General features: G+C 36.7%; 1 pseudogene; it reads right to left on the bottom strand.

Annotated features, from left to right (window-relative positions):
- Nucleotides 1-16,457: 16,457 nt before the first annotated feature.
- Nucleotides 16,458-19,575, bottom strand: LOC150086610 (phosphoribosylformylglycinamidine synthase-like; annotated as a pseudogene).
- Nucleotides 19,576-20,504: the final 929 nt, after the last annotated feature.

Raw genomic sequence — 20,504 nt, 5'->3', positions numbered from 1 at the left:
AGGTTATTTCAAATGGGATTATGGGAGTAGTTCTTGTAAGTTAAAGTGTGCATTTAGTTCCTGATAAATCTGTGATTACCGAGCGCCACTCCATTTATTTTAGCCTCATAGGAGCATATTAGCTTTCATTATTACTTGATCAATCCATAATTCTTAATTAATAAGATTCAATGCCATAACACTATTTGCCTTAATAATAGCTATTAAGGGTAGAATTATATCTGCTCGTACAGTTAGTGACCATAAACTTAGATCTTGTGCATGCTTTAAATAATTTGTTTAGCATTTAAATCAGTAGTAAAGTTATATGGTTTTTAAAAATGCTCTGGACATTGCACATAAACAAGATTCGTGGTGACTGTACGTGTTCATTGGGACTTTATCAGCTTAGGTTATGGTGTTGACCTTTTCATTCCTCTGATCACATAACATTTATGAACGAAATCGTCAGCGGCATTGCCACCTTAAGAAAAATAAAAGACAATAATATTTATTAGTGTTAAGTATTTATTGGGTTAATAGCCTAATAAAAGTCTAATAAAGTGCAAGTGAAGATGCACAATTCCTGCATCTTGGTCATCTTCACTAGCCCTTTATTAAGTATGAAGACGGGTTTTAATTACAGCCAAAAACGTTGCCAAAATATCTTCTATTTGGTATGTATTTGGTGTGCAAATGTATCCCCAATTCACAAAGTGGGATCGAAGGGTGACACGAGTAATTACAGACCAGTTACTTTAACTTCTGTTCCGGGTAAAATAATGGAGTCACTGGTTAAAGATGCATTGCAGGATCATCTAGACAAGACAGCAGCAGTAATTCAGACACAGCACGGGTTTGTTAAGGGAAAATCATGTCTGACAAATTTGATTGGTTATTATGATGTGGTTACAAAGGAACTGGATGCAAAAAATAATTTTGATATCATATACTTGGATTTCAGGAAAGCTTTTGACACTGTTGCGCATGAAAGGCTATTCTACAAATTGGAGCAGAATGGTATTAAGGGTAAGTTGCTACAATGGATAAAAGGATGGTTGAGTGGGAGAAGACAGAGGGTGGTAATCAATGGGTGCTGCTCTTGGTGGACTAATGTTATTAGTGGAGTCCCACAGGGTTCTGTGTTGGGTCCACTGTTGTTTTGTGTATTTCTCAATGATATCGATGAAGGTATATCAGGCTTAGTGTCAAAGTTTGCAGATGATACAAAGGTTGGCAGGGTTGTTAATGACAGTAATGGCGTGTGTTACTGCAATAGGATCTAGAAAATTTGGGCAGATGGGCTGAGAAGTGGCAACCGAAGTTTAACATTGACAAATGCAAAGTACTGTATATGGGTAGAAATAACCCCAGATAAACGTACCAACTGTGTGGTACTACACTTAAGGTGGTAGAAAATGAAAAAGGCCTGGGAATAATTGTGCAGTCAGATATGAAGTTTTCTGAGCAATGCAGACAGGCTGCCATGACAGGTCATGGGGTTTTGTCAATGATATACAGGAATTTTGCTAGAAGGGAAAAGGAGGTGGTTGTCCCTCTGTATAAGGCAATGGTCAGGCCACGCCTTGAGTACTGCGCACAGGTCTGGAAGCCTCATTTTAGGAAGGTAGATTTGCTTGAGTGCGTAAAGAGAAGGGCAACAAGATTGGTGTGGGGAATGAAGGGATCCTCTTACCAAGAGAGGCTTAAGTTCTGCAAATTGCAGTGGCTGGAGACTAGGCATCTCCGAGGTGATCTGATTGAGGTGTATAAAGCCTTAAATGGGTTGAGCACGTTGAATTCTGATGGGATTCTTCCACTTGTTCAGATTACGAAATAAATTCAAATTAAGAAAAGACAGATGAAGATTAGATGTACGGAAATTTGCCTTTAGCCAGCGGGTGGTTAATTGCTGGAACAAACTTCCATCTGTCGTTGTGGAAGTTGAGAGGTTGAATAAATTTAAGGAGGAACTGGACAAACTGGACTTTTAGAGATAATTATTTTGTATTTTTTTTTTTTTTTTTTGGCTGATGCTGCATAAGGTCATGCACTTGGTTTCTTGCATCACATACCACTAGTACTATGTAATGAGATTATTACATTTCGATAAACGACTTATATGATCTCGCACGTGGTAAAGAGTATTTTTCAAGTGACTGTATTTATTTGAATTTTAAAAAAAAATTAAATAATTACAGATAGCCTACGTCCTAAAATTGTGCCCGGTCCGTGTCCGAATACTTAAATAGGCCCTACTTCTTATGCTGTTTTATACTTAATAAGTATATAATATTCATTAAAATATTTCACAAAGGAGCAGTTAATAAATGGAAGGGGTCTTTACTTTTAATTTTCTGCTTCATGAAAAAATGATATTTATATAATAAAAAAAAAGCTTAAACATGAAACTGCATGCTGAATACAAAAAAAAAAAAAAAAACAGCATTTTAATTGCAAACAATGTTTTCTTGCAAACAATGTGCCGTACAAAAATGAGTCTCTGACCCTCTCCATAGCAAATGAGAGAACAGTAGGCAAAAGACAACCATTTCCATTTTTATTACTACATATAGGATCTTAGTGTACGTTATTTGTACTTATACGAGGGGCATTTGAAAAGTTCGTAGCCTGAGTATAAAGGTTTATTTGAGGAGTCTGGTAACATTACTTTTCAACATAGTCCCCTTTGATGTGAATACACTTTTGCCACCGCAATGTGTTGTTCCAAATGCGAAGAAAGTTTTCTCTTGGGCTTTCAGGAATGCATCCACTACAGAAATAATGCCACAGTCGGTGGAAAAATGGATGCCAGCCACGTATTTTTTCAAATTAGGAAATAGGTGAAAACTGATGGCGCTAGATCTCGTGCCTATCGAGTATGGTCCAAGATTTCAAAGACGCACCTGTGCTGTGTAGCCATGACAATGACAGACTTATGAGCAAGCGCGTTGTCCTGGTGGAACAAATCCCCTTTGATGACTTTTCGTCTGCGTCTGTCTTTGATGTTTTCAAGAAAATCCTTTATATGGTCTGTGTAATATTCGATTGTGATTGACTGTCCTTCTGAAGGTAATAATCCACTAGCAACGTTCCTTCAGCATCCCAAAAAACGGAAGCCATCACCTTTCCAGCAGAAGGGATCGACTTGATTTTCTTTGGAGGGGGAGAGGAGCTGCATTTCCACTGTTTAGACTGATCCTTTGTCTCTGGCTGAAAGTGATGGACCCACGTCTCATCAATCGTCACAAACCATGCAAGGAACTTTGCTGGATCTGCTTTAAAACGATACAAATGTTCACTTTACTTGACAACTCTTGTGCGTTTTTGTTCTGTTCTCAACAATTTTGGAGCCCATCGTGCTGGCGCCTTTTTCATAATGACAGCCTCTGTTATTATTTACTACACATATTCAGATGAGATGGTCAAGACGCCGGCAATGTACCGAACTATCATCCGTCGATCAATCATTGCAAGATCATACACAATGTCAGCAACTGCTGAAGTGATGGACGTTGCAGGTCTTCCAGCGTGATTCATCTTCAGGCTCTCCCTCTCTCGTTTAAATTCTGCTGTCCGCTTCTTAACCATGCAGTATGAAGGGGCATACTCCCCGAAAGTGTAACCAAAGCCTCATGAATTGATTCTGGCGTTAGTCCTTTTTTTTCCCCAAACATTGGAAGACTGCACAGTGGTCAATTTGGTCCATCTTTCCTAATTCACACAACTTGATTGATTTCAGGACCAGAAATAAAAAAAAAAAAAAAAAGAAGTTATTGAAACTGCATCATAAAAACTCTGGGGGTTGCTATTTGAAGTGAATTTATACATTAAGTTCAAAAAATTAACAGTGTATCACTGCTCATTCATACTCAGGCTACGAAATTTCTAATCGCCCCTCGCATAGCTTATTATTTAAATTACTTAGATTTTATAAAACAAGAAATGTTGCTGAGACCACTGTTCTTTCTTTTGCTACAGAGTAAGAGGAATTTATTTTTCGATTAAATGAAATTATTGATAATTTAATACCACTTAATTTGAAGCTATAAATTATACTGAAATTACTCATTTTTCAGGTGAGTAACGTAGTTTTTGTGATCTTTGGTATCACCTACCTTTAAACTCCAAAGGTGATTGCACTCCAAATCAAATTCCAATGGTGCAAGATGAAAATGTCCCTTTTTTTCTTTCATTTCTAAAGTAATACAAGCTACATATAATTTATGCGATTCAATATTCATTATCGTCTATTTGAAGGAACACAGTTTTATAATGACTTTGTAGAAAAACAATATATGATATTGAAGCTCTGTAAAACAGAAATTTCAAGAATAGTTTCTTCGCATTTGCAGTAAAAGAATTTCGCCAATTTTATGTTCTTCTTTCCTCTGAGAAGTTGGAAAAATTGTCAACAACTCCAGAGCTAAGTTGGCCGTTATAAATTTACTTCTCCTTCTATGTCTTACGCTTTAAAATCACATGTCTGTTTAGATTGTACCTTAGGGTAGCTAGCTGCACAGTCCTTGTGTGATTTCCTCCATACAGCTCAGTTGGAGGCTGCGTTTTATGTTGTTAACACGTTCATCTAACATAGCATGAAATGCTCACGTGCAATAACACACTCCTTGAGAAATTTAATTTTCTTAGCGACGTCTTTGCATTTGCCTTCAAGGTAACATTAGACATGACGCTTCACTGAGACATTCTCAGCAAAATTCTTTAGCTGAAGCAGTTTGAGTGTTGGTTGTGCTGTCACAGGTAAACAATAGAATCATTTGAGTCAGGAAATCGCATGACGGCGAACACGATGCTAACAAATCCTTTAATTTAGAAACTACGGATGTTATTTGCTTTTTTTTTTTGTTGTTGTTCCTTTCTATACAAACAGGTTTTTTTATTATTATTATTTTTTAAAATTTTTAATCTTCGTATATAGAACAAGACGGAGAATAATTATTTTTCATTAATGGCAAATTTGACTACAAATATTTGCTTTGCGCTAGACATTTGTAATCCAGGAACTCAAATTATGTTGAAAGACATATTTTACCTCAGGTAAAATATATCTTTCAACATAATTTCACTCTTTTACAGTGCTTTTCTCAGGTGGTAAAAACATGAAATTATTGAAAGGCAAAAAAATTCATCCTCTTTAAAAATATTGATATACCAATGATGTTGTAAAATAATCATCTCTATGCTTCATATTTCTAAGGATAAAATAATGAATCATTCTTTTTATTGCTGAATTTTAATGCTTTTTCAGACTGCTATCATTACTTTTATCCCTGTGCGCAACAACAAAAAACATTTTAAAAAAGTCGCATAGCATACGGATCTTTATATTTCATATTTTTATTTATTTATAAGAAAATAATAAATTATTCTACTAAATTCTGAATTTTAGATGAAATTGCGTTTTTAAATTAAAGTGCTTTTTAATTTAAATTAATTAATGCTTTTTAAGACTAGTCGCGCTACATTTTCACCTAGCGGCAACAATAAAAAACAGTCATATGAATTATGTAGTTTCTTTCAGTTTAAAAAACTGATTTATTCATACAGCTATGATTTCGTAAAATGATAATCTCAATTTTGCATATTTCTAAGCATAAAATAATTAATTATTCTTTCTAATGCTTAATTTTAAGTGATGTTGCCGAATTTAAAAGAAAATGCATTTTATTTAAAATGCTTAGTAATGCATTTTAGACTAGTAGCGCTATTCTTACCCCTGGCGGCTACAATAAAAAACATTTAAATTAGATTATCTAGTTTCTTTCCGTTAAAAAAACATTTATTGATTGATTTCGTAAAATGATAATCTCTATTTCGCCTATTTCTAGGAATAAAATAATTATTTTTTCTAATGCTTAATTTTAAGTTAAATTGCCGAATTTAAAAGAAAATGCATTTTAATTTTAATTAATTCGCTTAGTAATGCATTTCAGACTGGTCGCGCTATTTTTACCCCTGGCGGCTACAATAAAAAACAATTACATAGATTATCTAGTTTCTTTCAGATTAAAAAACTTATTTATTGATACGTTTTCATAAAATAATAACTATTTTGTATATTTCTAAGAATAAAATAATTATTCTTTTTAATGCTGAATTGTAAGTGAAATTGGCGAATTTAAATGAAAATGCATTTTAATTTAAATTAATTTCCTGAGTAATGCTTTTCAGACTGGTCGCGCTATTTTTACCCCTGGCGGCTACAATAAAAACATTTGAAAACAGTTACATAGATTAAGTAGTTTCTTTCAATTTAAAAAAACTTATTTATTGATATAGCCATGATTTCATAAAATAATCTCTATTTTGCATATTTCTAAGAATAAAATAATTAATTATTCTTTCTAATGCTTAATCTTAAGTGAAATTGGCGAATTTAAATGAAAATGCATTTAAATTTTAAATTAATTTGCTTAGTAATGCTGATTGCGACTGTTTGCGCTATTTTTACCCCTGGCGGCTGCAACAAAAAACATTTAAAAATTAAATTATCTACTTTCTTTCCGTTAAAAAACATTTATTGATTGATTTCGTAAAATAATAATTTCTATTTTGCATATTTATAGGAATAAAATAATTAATTATGCTTTCTAATGCTTAATTTTAAGCGAAATTGGCGAATTTAAATGAAAATGCATTTGAATTTAAATTAATTCGCTGAATAATACTTTTCAGACTGGTCGCGCTATATTTACCCCTGGCGGCAATAACAGAAATCATTAAAGTATTCGAATAGACTGTAATCTCTTGCAGATATAATTATATTTTAATCATAAATATTATTATTTTTAATATTTTTTCGATATAAATGGATATTGAGTTTCAATTTTTATATTAATGATGAAGCATGGATTTTAAAAAATACATCTTATTCTATTATCGTTATTTATCTTATAAACTTTTATTCAAACACAATTTGTCAAACAATAAACTTTTATTCACAATTCGTCTAATCGATTATAGTATGATTACGTAATTAGCAAGATATTATCCCCCTAGCGTTAAAAGTATGAAATACTAACAATATGGCAAAAATATATTTTTAATATATTTATTATTATAATAATATTTAGTTTATAATATAAACTAAACTATATTTATTTTAGTTAAACTTTGGTTATTTTAGTTAAAGTATTATATTTTAGCTTAGTTATTTAGTTAAACTAAACTAAAATATATTCAATTTATAATCGAATTTTACGTAATCTGAATTTCTGATTCTGTAAGTAATTCAAAGGCAAACAAATAGAAAAAATAACGCATCTAACTCTTGGAATTGTGTATGTACGAACAAACAAAAATAATAAAAAAACTTTTCTCAACTTCTGTAGTCCCCTGTCAATACCCATCTGCTTTACTGTGTGTGTGTGGACTACAGCTGACAGATGATGTTTGAGAGGGTGGAGATGCTCAGTGCAAACAGCAGCTGCGAAATCCTTCTCCTAATGACTTTGACAACACTTCCCGACTAATATGTGCTGCGAAAAACTATAAAATTACATGTCCTAACCACATTTGTTTCGTGTTTTTTTTATGTTTACATACATTCGTCATTGCAAGTTTTTTCAAAAAAGAATCAAAGGATATAAACGAAAGTCTCGATATAATTTCGTCTACCAAAACTCTATGCAATTATAAACTCTTTCTCATCCCTTAATATTTCATGGTGCTGCGCATTTTGGAATTTTCCTTTACTCTCAGTGTAATAAACGTGCATTACTTTAAACTCAGATATACACATTTCCGTTAACTTTTTTAAGTTATATTCGAGTTGAATTTCACTTGGATGAGTGAACTCCCTGGAATAATAATAAGGCTTAGTCAGATTGACGTCTTTGTTATGCTAACTCGACAAGTCTCAACCGTTAGACACGAATTCGCTTATGTATTCATGTCTTTGGGATAGGTAGTGGAAGTTATGCGTAAACTAATTTGCATATCTTAATTCCTTCTACATTTAATCTTCACACGTTCATAGCCAATTCTGGAATTTAGTTGGATACAAAGATGATTTCCAGATTCTGAGTGCATCGATTCGAAAATATTCCTAACCAAGTTTTATTTATTTTTAAGAAAATTTGATTGCTACAGCATTTTGGTAGGGAAGTCGATGAGAAATGTAATGGATTTCAGTAAAAAAATAAGTCGGAATAATAAATTAAATAGATTATTGAATGGCATAAATAATATGTGCTCAAATATAGTTAAAATAGATTGTGAATTTGATGGCCAATAGTATTCACAGTCTTTGAAAATGCAGTTTTAAGACTCAGTGATAAAAAGAGTACTTCTTTTTCTAATTTATAGATACTTCTTAAGACATTTTTAGCATCACCGAAATATTCAGTCAAGTGTAAGAAAATTAGATTGCTTCTCATCTTTCAATCTACTTCATAACATAAAAATATAAGCCTCTCATGAATGTTTCATGCCATTCCCCAATAGTATACTAAAGAGAATACATTTTTCATTGTCTCGATAACCTACAATAATCATACCAATCATTGTAGTGAATCGGGAACGATTTATGTGCCGCATCCTTGACCTCATCCAAGTTAAACTTGTAATATTTCAACTTTCCTTCAAATTTTCCAAAACTTGGAAGTCTCAAGATGACATATCAGAACTATGGTGAATGTCCCTTTGCTTCCCAACCCAATTTGTTGAAAGTTTCAGTTGTTACAGGTGCCATGTGAAAGTTAGCTTTATCCCCGACGAAGAGGGCTCACTCCCATCTGTCAAAAAACCTCTATACTTCTTTTTTATATATTTATGGAAGGGGATTACTATCAGTGTAACACAGTGCATTAACTCCTTAATTATTCATGGCTTTCGATGGATTCATTTCCTATGGTCAAAGAACAATGCTAGTAAGATTGAGACATCTGTATTCTACTCTTTGTAGAATACAAATGCTTCCATTAAGCACTTTACCACTTTGATTTTGGTTAGTAATGATGACTAGATCATGGTTTCTTTCTATGACAATACGTTGCTCCTTGAAATAAATGTGTCAAGGCCGAACTGATATTTCTATTCCTTTGCTGTTTTTGACATGCGTTGTGGAATCCACTAGACATTGAATAAAAGATAACGTAAACATTTCTGAAGAACAATACACACCAATTTGTGGCTAATCAGTCAGAGATTAGTGAGTAAGATGGATGTAAGTAAGATGGATGTGAATAAGATGGAACGATAGTTCGTCAGCCATCAATGTGGCTGAATTGTCCCCACACCAAATTACCCTTTTCAGGCCGTCCTCCCCACACCTGGTGTAAAAAGACCCGAGTTCAAATCCCGTCGATGACGGGAGGAATTTTTATGGGATTATTTTACAATGTGGCCGAGTTAATCCGTCTCAGGCGAGGGTAGCATGGCTTTTTCTCCCACAAACTCGGGTTTTTCGTCCAGCAAACAGACCATAGAAAACGCGTAATTTACAGACAGTATATACGGATCAATATGGCCTCAGTTGCCGATGCTCCTAAAACCCAAGAACAACAACAACCCTCTTCAGAAATTGTTTAAGTAGAAATTGAGGCAACATTCTGCAATAAGTTTCAACAGGTTTTATTCCTTCTTCATTCAAAAATCGAATTAGAGAATGCATCTCTACATTGGTATCTGACTGCAAGGAGGCCGCCATCTTAAAAATTGATTGTTTACAAATAACGCCAGCAAATGATGCCATGTGGACTTTGTGTTTCCAACAGATGCATTTACGTTTGGTGCCACGTGTGACTTACTTTTGGTGCCCGCTTGTGACTCATTAACGGAAAATGTCTTGAATGGGTTTCGGAATGAGAGATTAATTACATGTTACACACTAACCCTATATAACAAAAGAAAACCCACATAAGTCTATACAGTATTCATAAGAGAATAAAAATATCTTTGAGAACACATCTAGCTTCCAAATCCATTTACCCGTTGACCTTTTGACTTATTAAGAATAGCAGATCTCATACTGAGAATGCATTAAGCTTATTGGGCAATTATGTACGAAATTGCTTTTCTTTTTATTGAATTTTGAACTTTCCTTCGCAATCTACACACGCACCATAAAGGAAACTAAATCTAATATACATTTTTTAAAAATTCCATGGAGATCAACACGCTACCAGAATTACTTTCACAGTAAATAAGCTTCTACCAAAACAAAACCAATCTGAAATTTAGTCCCGAGATGGTTCTATTATCTTTGAAGACCTCCGTGAAGAAGTGTTCGCATCTAGTATCAATATCTTTGCGTGGTAGACACCTGGAAACGTAATTAACTTGCAGATAGTAAGCGAAGTGGAAACCATTTTCTTATTCAAAGAAACGTATGTCGGTAGATGTTGGAGTATTTTCAGGAACGAAAGAGAGAAGTTAAATTATATTTATGTTGGTGTCCAATATCTCTTAATGACACAATAGAAAACCAGACACAAATTACGGTAATTTTTCAGTTACGGTTCAATCAATATTTTATGATCATTAGGCTTCTAAAATATCGATCACATTTTGAATGTGTGATGGTCTCTTCGTTCGTAATGCCTGGTGACAAAATCCCAAGCGAATAGCGTTGCCGAAGCCCCAATTCAATGACTGCGGTAATTATGAAACTCGAGTGGGTCTCGTTTGTTTGATGGTATCGAGTATTGCTTACATTTGGCGCAATATGCTTCTATTTATCCGAGATGGAGTGGAATATAACTCCATCAAGGCGCGTAGCTGAATGACTACTGAGATTTCTATTCAAATAAGTAACAAGGCTTACTGAATATAAGTTATACACCTGATTCGTACTGTGTAAAGATTAACTGTATTTATGACGAATTTCAAAGACTACTAGTGTTCTTTCTTGTTAAACTATTTTTATGTACTCATGAAAGATAAATACTGTCATTGCAAAAAATCATAAGACCCTTGCTCATCGGATAAAATTTGTTTATCTACAAAATATTGAATGTTATTGGATCCTTTTGTTTCATTCCAGTTTGAGTCATTAATGTCAGAATCCAATTTCTTTCAGAACCTGTTATCCTGACTGACGCCTCTCTCCATATTTCTGAAGTGGAGAGGTAAACTCCTTTTAAATTTTTCTTCACAAAAAGTCTGAAACAACAACAGGTTATGTGTACATCTACAGGTTAATCTATTTAGTCCTGGTGTGAGCCAACGGAAGGTGGAAGTTTTTCTCGAAAAATCCGGTACTTTCGTTTGTATATCTTCCATCAGACTACAGAAAGAATTGTAGAAAACAGCCCTGGAGGCTTTCCATTAAACTTCTACCCCCACGTATAGGTTCACACCCATCTGTGTGCGCATATCCTGACTTCAGAAAGCTGACCATTATCGGACTTCGATTTAGGGGTCTCTCAAGAAGCAGTGGCTACTAACGTCCATTGACATAATGTGTGTTTTTGATTGAGGTGTCGAATTATTGGACAGAAAATATCCCCATAAGTTCCCCACATTTCCATATACGCCAACGCAATAGAAACCGCGTATGGGGTATAAGGACCGTTACAGGAGCAAGACGCTTGAGCATAAACTGCACGAAAGTAACAGATCACCGTAGAATCAATTTATCCTAGCACTTTCACATTTCCCCCAGCCAAAGTGAATAGAGTCAAGGCACTGTTCCTAGCAATGTGGATGATCGTCTCTCCAGTCTCTTTCAGACTCATCCATTACATTCAGTCGTGTGTGTACATGGCTATCCATAATCTCTGCAATATATTTCCTTTAGACTGTACTATGACTTACGTTTGGTGCCCAAGAGAGGACACGATGTATTTGCCTTCGTGCAAACATTAACACAGTCTATCAATCATCTGTCGTACGGTATGACCAAAGAATTCATCTTAGTTTCCACCCTATGGACGTTTACGATCTGAATATAATATTGCATTTAGCCATTAATACCTCTGAGCGAAATAAATATACTGATCAACAAAATATTAGACTCGCCGATTACTGAAAGATGCATGTATTTTGAAAGATGCCACTAGACTTCTAAGTCGGAGTTAAAAAAGTTTTGAAATGAAAAGGCGCACGATTTTGGAGGAAAATGACGAATGTGGTCCGCCTCTGATGATCTAGCGAAAAAATATACAGTAATGCGAAGGGACAGTGAGGAATCTAACATGATCGATAGCACGCATACTCAAGGCGATAAGAAAACGAACGCAAAGCAGGTTTACCCACTCGATACGAAGATGTTCAGTGCCATTCATGTCAAGGAGGGCAGCTGTCCAGAAACGTCTTCCGCTTACGTTAGGATTTCTTATCATTCGCCTGGTGTTAGCCAGATCGCAACTGAAAGAAATCTTATCTATGGGCCCGTTTAAGTCATTTTTTGTGTAGAGGAAAAAAAATTCTAGTAATACGTCGGGGAAGAAATGGAAAATGCGGGGTGAACGGCCTTGACTCTGTCGGTCTTCGTATCTGTGACCTTTACTCGTGAGAACTCCGATTGTTTGGTGTTCATATTAGACAACCACCCGTCTCTAATGATATGAAAACAATGGCGTGCTGGTGCCAGAGCCATGTTAAAGCTGTCGTTCGGCATCCATATCTTGAACGCAGTATGAGGTCATAATCGAAGTTGTAGACTAAAATATCGGGCAAAGGCTTTTACTTTATAATTTAGTGTTGTAGACGCTGCCATCATAAACGAATCACCATAGAGGACATCAGGGACTGTTGCATAAACATGCCAGCAATGGATGTTGCATGGACATCATCATTATATTCCAAGTATGTTAACACTTTGCACGTAATGAAATTTTGGATTGGGTGACAAGAGCTGGGGCTTTTAGAACTTGATGGAAAGATATTTGAAGAGTGTATCGTGTTAGGATGCTTTCCAGTAGAAAAGTTTATATTTTTTCTGAAATGCATAAAGTAAATGAAGAAAGTTTTAGTTTTTTTTTTCAGAAAAGAGAATATTATCCTTATTCGAACTTTTGAGGAGAGTATGATTTCTGCTTCAGTTCTTAGTGTAATTGGTATTAGTAATAATAAGACCAAAAAGAATGAAATAATTACGCTTTCACAACAAAATCAGTTAACCATTTAAAAAAAATCCTCACGGATTATCAAATGCACGGTTGATCAACGCACGGATAATCTGGTTCCAGGGTACTCTTACTGTTCCTCTTCAAACAAAGTAATGATCAAATTACCATTGAACTTAGTTAGACAACCACATGGTGTTGGAACGTAGCTTTTCTAGTGTTCGACAACCAGTTGCCCTCGTGGTAGCACAGTTGGTAGAATCGCCGTCCTCCCTCCCAACACTGGGTGGAAAAGACCTGGGGTGTAGTCCCGACGATGATGTGAGGAATTTATTTAATCTCTTAACATGGCAAAGATAGTCGGTCTCAACGAGGGTAGCATGATTTTTTTTCTCCCAGAAACTCGGGTTTTCATCCAGCAAATCTCCCACAGAACACGCAATTTAAAGACAATATACACGGAGCAGTATGGCCGTAGTCGCTGATGCTTCTATAACAACAACCACCCAGTTGCCTATAGGTGAACCTCATGAAAACAATTCTGTTATTCCCCGAGATTTTATATTTGTGCCCGTTTAAGTGTGTCATACCTATGAGGGAGAACAGACGTAGTAAAGATATCAGAGTTTCAGAAGGGCATGATTTTGGGAGATCGTGGTGCTCCCATATCGGAAGTGGCATGTATTATCGGTTGCTTACGTCCCACTGTGGTAAACGTGTACAAAGAATGGTGTCGATCGGGTCAAACCAGCTCCCGCCAACAGAACTGCACCAGTTTATGCAAATTGGTCTTCGTAGTAAGTGAAGCGCGTAGTACAGGCCCAACACATGTTACTGTACAACAATTATACTATGAGAAATGCAAGAACAATATCCCAAATGACGATGCGCCACACACTCAGACTTATGGAGTTCCACAGCAGACGATCCAAGAGACACCTTCTCACCACTGATCCTCGTCGACAGCGAATGTTGTGGTATCAGCAACACGTTGCTTGAACCCTAGAGGACTGCAAAGAAGTGTGCTGGTCTGCTCAGGGCAAATGCCTAGTGCAACACTCTGGCAGTCGCCTTCGTGCGTGACTCAAGCAACATAAGTTCATGGATCCATCGTGCATGTTGTCCACTATCTAGGCAGTTGGCGATGGTTGTTTACTATGGGGCATATTTTGCTGTCAAGAATTAGGACTCTGGTGCGTATAAACCAACGTTTCACTGGTGAGGTCTACCTGTAGCATTTAGAAGACCATGTGCACCCTACCATGTTGCATTTTATCCCAGACAGAAATCGAATCTTCCAAGAGGATAATACGCCGTGTCATCGGGTCCCTTGTTCTGCACGAGTGGTTCGTGGAAAAACGTTTAGGTATCACCCATCTTGATTGGTTACCCACCAAATTCGCCTGACCTCAATCCAGTTGAACACCTGTGGGATGTTTTGAAACGGGAAGTGAAGCGTATGGACACGCAATCATGTATTCTGATACTGTGGAAAGCCTTGCAGGCAGCATGACTGCAAATCCCTAAGGACATCATCAGACATCTAGTGGAGTCAACGCCTATGTAAATAGCGGCTGTTCTCCGTGCGAACGGTGACCCAACACGCTATTAGGTCATAATTAAGTGATCACTCAATGTATACTTCATGTAAATAATCGAACAAAACAAGAGGACAAAAGGTTACTTTTCCCACAGATGCAGCTTGACTGTTTTGGTAATTTGCAGATTACTAAAGCAACTGAACACTCCAAGAAATCTGTCTAGTGTGGACACCACAAACACTAAACAATTATAAATGTCCAAATACTATTCAATTTTTGTAAAAAATCGGCCACGACCTTTTGACTGTATGACTTTCTTAATAGGCATGTCAATTTTATCTGGTAACTATAAGTTACCCTTGGGCCTCTGACTGTATTAACCAAATTCCAGGCAATTTATTTATTCTTTCCCCTTCTTATCTTTGTTTTAGTTCCGGACACAGAAATCACCCCTATTCAATCTAAAGTAGTCGGTTCGTCTGACCCCTCGACGCCTATCTAGGGATTCGTTCTCTTCGCCCCCTCTTCCCCTTTGATGCGTTCCTTGACTCTTAAGTCCACCTGGGTTCCTCTTCCTAATTAGGAAGTCCCGGAAGTATCCTCCTCTCCTGAAAAAAAAATCTTTAACCTGTCCATGTGCTCTATTCTAGTTTCTCCACTTCGCCCGAGTTCCCTTACCTTAAATGTAACTTCCGATAACCTTTCTATATGGCCCCTTGGTCCCCTCTCTTCCAACCCCTTTTAATTAATACTCAATCCCTACTGCAAATGCCTTCTTTTTTCGTCCCATGTTTAGTCTCTCTCTCTGTTTTTTGCTACTTATCTCACATTGTGCTTTTGCCAGCGCTCTGGCCCTTGAAAACCTGGCGGTGATTTCTCCTTTAAATTCACTTACGTCCCTAAATTCCATTCGGGTTCCCTGTAACTCGAACTCAAGGGGTAACCAAGGGTTAAATCCCATTAATAAATAGCTTGGTTTCTCCTTTACACTCTTATGTACCATGTTCCTAATAGCAAAAAGGCAGCTGTAAGTCCCAATCGTTTCCAGGTCTATTTGTTAGGGATGTCAAGATCTTAATAATCCCGTTCAACCATTCGCAGAGTCCATTTCTTTGTGGCTGTATCGGGTTGTGCTCAACTTCCTTATTTGTAGCATCTGACATAATTGAATTATCAGTTCGGACTGAAAATTAGTTCCTCTGTCGGTAAGTATGCTCTTGCAGCATCCGTATCTGCACACGATATATTCCACAAATGGCTTAGCTACCGCCTCTGCACCTTGGTTCCTTAAAGCAATTGCTTCAGGATAGCGGATGAACATGTCTATTATAGTGAGAATATACCTGTTTCCTCTCTCTGTAGTGATTAATGGTCCTATGATATCTAACGCTACTGCTTCAAATGCTTGAGTGGGTTGAATGTGTCGTTGCAGTGGGGCTTGGCCCTTGAAGGGTTCTCTAACCTGACACATATGGCAAGTTTTACAAAATTGCTTCGTCTGCATTTAAACCTCCCAGGTATAATTTTCCCGTATTCTTATCCGTTCCGTTATGTCCAATGACCTTGCTTTCGTGGTGTCTCTCTAATATCCACTGCTTTACGTTTGCATTAACTATGCAAACATAACAGACTTGGGCTTTTTTCTGCAAACCCACTACTGTAGCCAATTTGTTGACATGGTATCCCATTCTCTTTGTATGCTGCCAAAAACAACTTCATTTTGTGGCACTTCCATTATCCAACCTACTTCTCCAAACAGGGAAGCAATTGTAAATAAAAATAAATTCTGTTTATACTCCGGGATGACCAAACGGTCAGAGGAGTTCACAAGATAGACAGAATACAAGAAACAGCACCGTATTCAGCAGTCATGGGCTTGAACCCCGGTCACTCAAGGCTCGTGTACTTATGCACCCACGCACCTGACTACTAGGCTACGGTATGTACTCGCATTAGTAGTGAGATTTACATTAACACCATGATTTCCAGCAAAGGCCATTTCAAGAATACATGTAATGAAACCGCCATCACTTATGTCCTGCTGTTAGCTTTCTTTTACCAATTAGTTCCTGCGTGACTGAAGATGCTGTTCTTAAAAGTTTGGGATTGTCTAAATCAGGCACCTTACCACCAAGTTGTTTATAGCATTGAGCAAGAGCCGTTCCTCCAAGCCTACCCTTTCCACTTGAAAGGTCCACATATAGTAAGCATCCTTGTCCGTTTGGACACTTTAAATCTGGAGTAACGGTCAATCTTGTGTCAGGGAATGGGGCATAAGCTGAAACAAATGTTCCTGGAGATTACGGTTTCCTTTCCAACACGTGCTGCCATGCTTAATGAATCTTTTCCACCATCCACTGCAACCCCTAAAATAGACATTACTTCACACATTGCACGACAGGCATCATACATTGCAGCACCTTCTCCTGGTAATTTTGCAGCCCACATCCAGTTACCACTACACTTTACACGTTGTAGGGAAGTAATCTTGGAAAACATTAAATTGGTAATGGCTTCTGCCACTGACATTCTTGCTCCAGCTGTGGGATCTAATAAACCTTTAATGGGCTGTTCTCCAATTGATGTGGCTCTACCAACTGTATCAAAGAATGACAGTGCAACAACTGCCATATCAGCTAATGGTGTATGTAAAGGACCAACACACTGCTGTTGGGCAACCAAACCAGTCACACTTCTGTCAACTTTATTAGTCAAATAGCGCTTGCTAGCCACGGATGGCAATTTAAGTACATACTCTATCCGGTGCTGTAAAAACATCAAGAGAATTGGGTAAAATTAGTGGGTAGAGAGCTGGTTTGTGCCTTTCACAATGAAATCTTTCTTGGCATTGAGCCAAGCACGCGTGAAAGTTCCAAATCAACGGGCTTTCTTCCATTACCATTTTCCTCTTCCTGGAGAACTAGTCTTCCATCTCCAGTGACTTCAACAAAACTTGGCATTTTTTCCTGAGATACTTTCTTCAAATTTTTTTATCTTCAGACGCAATTAAAATTGCATCACTTTCTTGATATTCAGCACCCCACAGTTCAAGCGTAGTTGGATCACCAAGTTGAAATCTGTCAGTATATATATTACAGCTCCTGCTGGTTCACAATTTCCTTTAATACATTACCATTTCCACCTGCACCTTGATCATGAATGCTGAGGATAAATGTTCCTCTCCATTTCAATACAAGCCCTAACAATTCGATTCAGTTTCTGTATCACCACGTTGAACAGCCCCAAAATCCAGTTCAGCTTTTTGATCCCATTGAACGTGAACTGAAGATGCAGCCCCACCACCAACACGATAAACTGGACCTCCAATCTTTACCACTATCATTCTTTCACTGGTTTCAAAATTTTTTAATCAGTCTCTTCAATACTACCAATGCCTCCAGAAAACATTGGCTTCACCCATTCTTTCCTCTCTCCATTTGGCAACCTCATTCCAAAAGAACGTGCAAATCCAGCCACTACTGGCTCACCAAATTTGTTTCCATAATCAGAAGCACCATTACTTGCTTCTACAGCAATTTCCAGTGGAGAAGCAAAGTTTGAAGGATGTTTAAAGGTGCTATCTTCCCATGGAAGATAGCAACCTGGGATATTCAAGTTCCCAAAACTATATGCTGCTGTACCAGCAACCACATGGGCTCCTCTTCCAGTATCATGGACATCTTATTCTTCCATCTGTTCCTGTCGCTGCCCCACTAAAAGGGGCTACTCCTGTTGGAAAATTGTGCGTTTCTGCAGTAAACACTGTTTAAAGCCTTTCTCTGTATGGAAAGCACTTGATGTGGTAGATTCCCCCAGGCATTCTGTTTTCCTTTACAAAAATTTAAATTTACTACACACTTTAAAATATTTTTCTGGCCCGCCAGCTGGTTTGTAACCATGGTAAAATTTCAATTACCTTTACTATTAACAACTCTTTCTAACCGTTTTGCTTTTCACTTGTTTATCTCGATATCTAATTCTTAGGTTAACTATATCCATTCAATAAATCAATACTAACCATAAACCTTATCATTTCAAAATTCATAAAACCACTCCCAGATATACTAATTCACTTCTTTTTATCGTTGTCTCACTATTGTTTTCTAGCTATCCTGGCTGGCAACTTCGCCAATTGCATGAGTTTTCTTAATAGGCATGTCAATTTTGTTTGGTAACTATAAGTTACTCTTGGGCCTCTGACTGCGTTGCAAAATTCCAGGCAATTTATTTATTTAAGTAGAAAGATTTGTGAGACAATTGACAATACACATGAAAAATTTAGCATGTTTAATTATATAAACCGACTTAAAGACATACAGAACTTATCACAAGAAAACTTTTCCATATTACAGATGATCCCCCACTGGGATAGACAATTACAACAAGTCCGTTCTATATCTCATTCTAAATTGAATTATATATAGTTCTTTTACGACATCCAATTTGTTTATCCAGCAACCTCCTAGGCTAGTCAAATTTATCACAGTTATAATTTCAGAATGCCTTTCTCCCTTTTTGGATTATTTCCTTGACTAGGAATAATAATAATAAACAGTACTTACAATAACTTTCATTTCTCCGAGTTTTTGGACCAGCTCCTTGATCATCCTGCACTTTAATAGCTTCCACATCAGATTCCTTGTTATTATCCAAGATTCTCCTCGACCAAACTCACTTTAATATGGCCTGTTCATACTAAACGGCCCACTTACTATAAATTTATCTACTCTTTGAACTATTAGTTACATATCTGCACCTAACCACGACTACCAACTTGCTAACTCCAAAAAAGTCCACTTCCTTGCCACCGAACCAGTCCTTATATATCCGAACTTTACCTAAATTTCCCTGAATTTCGACCTGACCTCCCTTCAGTAAGTCGAATGTTCACCGTACTTCAGAGAATATGGTCTGGCCCTTAGATGTGTTAATGACTATTCCTAATCCTATTACAACTTTAAAACAAGTCTAAACTTACCTAACCTTTTCTGATTTTGACAAATCTCGGCTATTTCAATATCCATGAGGTTTATATCTCTTGTAGAAAACAAACCGCGCAAATGAATATTACATTTCTTTTGGAAGTAGTTAAAGGGAGAAAAAATTCTTGAACGTTGGTTTAAAAATGTCACAGGAGAATAATTTCAAAGGTTTGATAAGTTCCATCAGCTACTGATTGCAAGCTGGAAACATTCATTCTCGTTAGTAATGGCCAATGTGATTCGCTGAAAGAAAAAATCCAGCATCAGACAAGATGACGTGTTTGGGTCTGCTGGTTTCTAAGCTTTAATAATCTTCCATCGGGAGCAGGTAATTTGTAGTCATATATCAGTATTAATGGAGTCGTTCACATCAGTTGAATGATCACTCCTTTCAGTCATTAATTATCGCCTGATTAGGTCGGTGTCAAATTAAGAGTCACTTTAAGTTGTTTTACCGCACTGTTCGTCGAATAACAACCCTTAAAAAAAATACCTCCTCTTCCCCCCTTCCTTTCCATCCTTTTTGTTTGTATGCGGCAGTGAACAAACTAGCCAAAAAAAAACCATCTTCCGTTCTCTCATGATAGATGTGCTTCAGGTCTCGATCTGTAGCCTAACTTTTCCTTTGTTTTGCCCATTCTTCGTTTTCTTTCTAATGCAGATGTCATCCGTCATTCTCTGGATGTCTTGAAGAATTTCGACATCACCCTTTTTCGTTTTTTAAAGAATTTATACAAAAAACTTATTTTTTCTGGATTGTTTTCTTGTTTAGGCCATTTTTCCGAATTATAAAGAAACATCCGATCAGTTTATTAACAGTAACCCATCACTGTTTGATGCTATTATCTTTCAGCAAGTATAAGGGGCGTCAATAAACATTTACCCTCTCCTAGAAATATTTGATTTAGGGTTTTCCACTAAGTCCCATAAGTTAATGTGTATTTATTTGTTTTTCTAAAGGTTACTAAAGC

This window comes from Mastigoproctus giganteus, chromosome 4 (assembly GCF_048544385.1).
Source record: "Mastigoproctus giganteus isolate SK-2022 chromosome 4, ASM4854438v1, whole genome shotgun sequence".
NCBI classification, from domain to species: Eukaryota; Metazoa; Arthropoda; class Arachnida; order Uropygi; family Thelyphonidae; genus Mastigoproctus; species Mastigoproctus giganteus.
Note: the sequence above shows the minus strand (reverse complement) of the source record. Positions and strands in the feature narration are given on the sequence as shown.